At 34.0% G+C, this 5401-nt stretch overlaps 1 pseudogene; it reads left to right on the top strand.

Annotated features, from left to right (window-relative positions):
- Window positions 1-799: 799 nt before the first annotated feature.
- On the top strand, window positions 800-888 carry LOC129410487 (U6 spliceosomal RNA; annotated as a pseudogene).
- Window positions 889-5401: the final 4513 nt, after the last annotated feature.

Genomic DNA, 5401 nt, shown 5'->3' on the forward strand with positions numbered 1-5401 from the left:
TCATTTATTTGTTTTGAAGCATGCTTAACCTTTTACAGGGGGTTGTATGGGGCTGGTACAGACTGAACATTTGTCGACAATGTCCTGGTGGTTGTCATGAGAGATTAAAAGATCGCAATAAATCATGTTGTGTTTATACAGTGTGGTAAATTAGCTTGACTGTGAAATGTCAGTGTTAGCAAAGCATTAGACACCAAAACTGTCATGCGTAATTCTATCAGCGACTCATGCAGAACACTGGTGGTTACTCAGTTGCCTGAATAAACTGTTTAAAAAGTTGATGCACTTAGCAGCTGATGATTGCAGAAGACAAATGTATCCAACAAGATTCATTTGGTCTTCCGATAATTTATTTTATTAGAGTCTTTTTTTCAGAGAAACGCTTTGTTTTTTGTCATATCTGACAAGTTTCAATTGCTCACTAGCGGTCTTCTAGCCTGACCAGCCAGACCCATCTGCATTCTGTTCGGATCTAGAAGGGACTGGCACTGGACCATAGAACATGAAAGACCTCCATCCAAACTTGAGACAATCCAACCACAGCCGATAATTTGTATCACATGTCTCTCAAATACGGGAAAATTCTCATAAGATAATTTTTTTTCAGACAAAGGTTTTGTTTTGTGTCATACCTGACAGTTTCAAATGCTCACTAGTGATCTTCTTTCCTGACCAGACCCTTCTACATTCTGTTCGAATTCAGAACAATAATTTGTATCATGTGTCTGTGGAAAATTCTCATAACACTCAGAACCAAATATATAACTTCTTTTATCTGAAATAAGTAATAGTTTGGTGTGTGTTAGTGCATTAACACATATACTAACATTGGAACAATATAGAGAAGATTACCATGGCATGCAAATTCATGAAACAGTCCTAATTTTTATTTTTATTTTTTTTAAGAGAAAAAAGTAATAGTTTTGGTGCTTCGATTGCTGATTCTATAAAAATCCTCACTGTTTCTCAGTGCTTTATGTAGATTATTCTCCATGTGTAAACAGCCATGTTTATTTTTGACACAAATGGACCATGTGTCTTTCTGATTGGTTAATCTGCCTGTCAATCACAACCTCTGAAGAGGAAGACAGGCTAAAGCTCCTAATCCACTTGTCTTAAATAAAAGAAAAAAAAAAATTTCAAAGCGTGTGGTTCTGGTTGGCCAGGTAAGTGGTCACATGCCCATGGGACTATAAATGGTAAATGGTCACATTTTGATCTAGAGCTTTTCCACCTTCAAGGCTTCCAATGAGCTTTACATCAAGGGATGTCAAAGCAACATCACGTGACCGCTCTGAGGAAGATCAATAGTGAGCCTTTGAAACTGTCAGGTATGAAAAAATTGCTAAACTGCTCTGGCCTGATATATATATATATATATATATATATATATATATATATATATATATATATTTTTTTTTTTTTTTTTTTTTTTTGATAAATGTATAGTTGAGTTTGATACATGCAACTACACCACCTAAAATGGACAACCGGGGCATGAGATCGTGTGTGAAACATATTTGCACATAAATATTGCTTACAAGTCTGGTACACCAAAAGTAAGATTTAAAATGAACTTGCTAAAATGGCTGACAGATATGTTTTAAAATTCATCCCTATCTCAATCTGGATGAGTTTTGGGAGACTGATGTAAAGGTTGACAGTTTAATTATCAACAGTGACGGGTAGAGCTATTTGTTTCTGACATTATTTGCGCTGTCACTTCTCAAAAAGACCTCTCTCATATGGTTTTGCTAATTTGGTTTGTTGATTAAACTGAAATTTGAACTTTGGAGGTCAGCAATGATGTTGTTGATATCATTCTAAAAAACAATATCAACAATATCATCCATTAGAAGGGTTTAAAGGTCATACTGACTGGAATGGTCCGCTTCATTTGTTGAATATTTGATTAAAAATCTCAGGCTAAAGACATGTCAGTTTTCCATGATTTAATAAATGCTGACCAAATGTTGACCATATTTTATCTTTTGATTTTCTTACTATTATTGGGCTATTCATTGTTTTACGTTGCACCATAGCACCGAAACTCCTAGTTTGTGAGTTGTTGTTTTTTTTCTTCACTGACAATTGAAATAAAGATTTTGTTCTGATTCTGCAATAATGAATTGTTTAATATTATTGTCCCTGTAGAGAAATTTGTCCCTTGTCCATTTGACCCATCCTTGAATGACACTGGGGCTTTTTCTCAGGACCAGGGGAGGCATCTCTGTGATCTTGTTGCTAGTCTTGGTCAGGACTACCTTATCAGTTAGGAGTTGGATTCAGGTCTATGAATATAATTTTGCACATTTTTGTCTGTTGTGATTGGTGAAGTATTTGAATTGATCCAATCTTTACCTTGCAAAAAAAGGCAATAAGACATTATCAACTTAGCATGAACCAACCGATGCATTATTTATAAACCTTCAAACTCAGAGATTTTACAACTTAGTCTTTACACTTTGAAAATCATGTTCAAAGTAAACAACAATCACTTGTCAAAATCATAACAGATTATGCTAAAAATCCGAAATAGCCAATATGAACTCAGAGGTATGGCCATGTTTATCAAAAAAAGAACAAACATTATGAAATTTTGTCTGTTATCTGTTAAAGGAGTAGACGTCTGGAACAGCTGCACAGAAAACCTAAAATTGTGCAACACTCTCTTCTATTTTATAAAGAAGTTTACATGTTTAACTCTGGGCAAAAACATGAATTATGATACTTAGTTTGTGCTATAGTACTTTGTTGTACAGTTACTGATTTGTTTGTTTCCTCTTGCTGTATTTATGAAGATGAACTGATGTCAAGATGATGCTCTGACAAAAGAATAGCCGTCACCTTTTCTGTAAGTGTATGTTAAATATGAATGTGAAATGAATATGATATGATATATATATATATGAATATATATATATATATATATATATATATATATATATATATATATATATATATATATATATATATATATATATATATATATATATATATATATATATATATATTGATATATAATTATATATATTGTTATACATGTTATTGTCACTATGCTAATTAGGGGTCATGTGGTGACGTCTATCTTAGTTATAATATTTACCTGATATATATTCAGGGTAACACTTTATAATAACTGCACCTTATTTAGCCTTAATAAAGCATGAATAAAGACTTAATTAATAATGATTCATGTTTAGTAAATGTTTAATAAAGGATAATTAGTCTTCACTTTAGAAAAGCTCTCCAAGAGACTTAACTAACAGATAATAGCTGCCTGAATTATCATTGCATTGCATTATTAGTAAATTATTCTCTTTGATTAAAAAATGCTCAAATGGTTAGTCCATTAGTAATTAAGTATGAACTAATTATTAGTAACTATTTACAGCACAGGCAAATTAAGTGCAAGTGCTAAGTAAGGTAGTAATTAAGTAGTTACTAAGCATGAATCATTATTAATTAAGGCTTTGTTTATGCTTTATTAAGGCTAAATAAGGTGTAGTTATTATAAAGTGTTACCAAATACATTCAGTTAAAGAGAACTTTAATCTGATTAGCCTGGCGTCTATGCTATTATGGTAATTAGCATTCTTAAAACTCAAAATTCAGCTTGGTAAACAGAATATTTGGAATCAGCACCCTCAAATTATGGGAAATAGCACGTTTACCGACTTTTCCTCAAATTTGCCGTTAGAACTTTTTCTGAACAATAACAGTATAAAAAGATCAAGTGAATGTCTTCTGTGAGTTTTTTGAGCACTCACTTGTTAAGTCATGTTAGAATGTCGTTCCCTCATTAAAAACATACCTGGAGTTGTTTTCTTTCAATCACACATGTTTGAGTAATCCTTTATTATTAGTCTGTCTACATCTCAAATGCTCAAAATGCTCTGTTCCACCTTGTGATGTCATGACGGCTACCTTTTATCTTTTGTTCACTAGATTTAAGCAATTTCAGAGCTGAAATCATCCAAGTGATTCTAGTGAAGGCGTATGAATGTGGTTTAGTTAGGAGGAGGTTAGAGCTTATCGGGTACTAAATTGAATTAAATTGATTTTACATTTTCTTGCGTTGTTGTTGCTAGGCCCTGTTAGACAAATGTTCTTATTACGGCTCATTTAAAACCCTGGGACCGTGTCAGACCAGGTTTGATTTTGAGGTTGCCTAATCATCTGAGCTCAGTCATATTTTCTACTCCTGTAATTAATTTTTCACCTGACCCCGCTGTGCTTCTCATCACCGTTACCCTGTCTCCTGAAGGAAAAAAAAAAAAAAAAAAAAAGAAATGCAATTACAATTATTCCTCTTTTTTCCTGCTTGCTTTTTGCCTCCTTCGCTTTGGCTAAACCTCTACAATTAATGGTGCTCTCCATCAAGCCGGTAGAAGCCTTCTCACCTTGACAAATTACAGCACTCCAGGGGGTAAGTACGTTATCAAAACCCCAACGTTTGTTTACATAAAAAATACATAATTTTGTAGAGGAGCGAGCATTTCTCCAGCTTTGCAGAATACTCTGTTTTTAATTTGAATTTTGCCGACTCATCTCCCAGCGCGGTGGTGATAAAACATGACACGTTCTCCCTACAGAGCAGCCATGTTCAAACTCTGAAACTGAGCATTAATAATTTCAGGTGCACTGTGGTTTGCAAAAACATAATCACACGGCAGGAAAGCTGTCATCTTTGCATGTAAATAAGATGCACCAGTCTGAAATGGATCCAAAGCCTGTTCTGCTCTGGTAGATTCTGACAAATACGATGTAGACACTTGTACTTACCAAAAGTGTGTGTGTGCTTTTTTTCCTTTTATTATTATTTTTTTCTTCTTTTTTTTTCTTTCACAGTGTGGTATTAAACTTTTCTATCTTCATGGAGACCAAACCAGACCAACTTACAGGTCAGATCTGTGGAGAGGCAACCCCGCTCACAGTTAGAACACGTGTTTTTTGAGGTAGTTTTGAGCTATAAATCCACCTGTAATTGAACAATAAGTACGGCAGAGGTCTTTAATGTCATACTGTGGAACATTCCAGGCAGAGCAATGACATTTCCATAGAAACAAGCAGATAACGGACCCCCAATCAAAACATAGTTACACTACTTGACATTTGTTGGCGTGTAGTGTAGGAGGAGCAGAAAAGTACTCATGTCACAGTTCATGATGCATACAACTGCAAAATATACTACTGTGCAAAAGTTAGACAGGTGTGAAATGCTGTAAACAAAGAATGCTTTCAAAACTATAACTAATAATTGTTTGTTTTTATCAATTGACAAAATGCAAAATGACTGAACAAAAGAAAAACTTAAATCAAGTCAATATTTGGTGTGACTACCTTTCGCCTTCAAACCAACATCAATTCACACAAACGGATACAGACAAAGGCAGGGATT

The sequence above is a fragment of the Boleophthalmus pectinirostris genome, unplaced genomic scaffold, assembly GCF_026225935.1.
Source record: "Boleophthalmus pectinirostris isolate CB_2022bp ecotype Guang Dong unplaced genomic scaffold, ASM2622593v1 HiC_scaffold_22, whole genome shotgun sequence".
Classification (NCBI taxonomy): domain Eukaryota; kingdom Metazoa; phylum Chordata; class Actinopteri; order Gobiiformes; family Gobiidae; genus Boleophthalmus; species Boleophthalmus pectinirostris.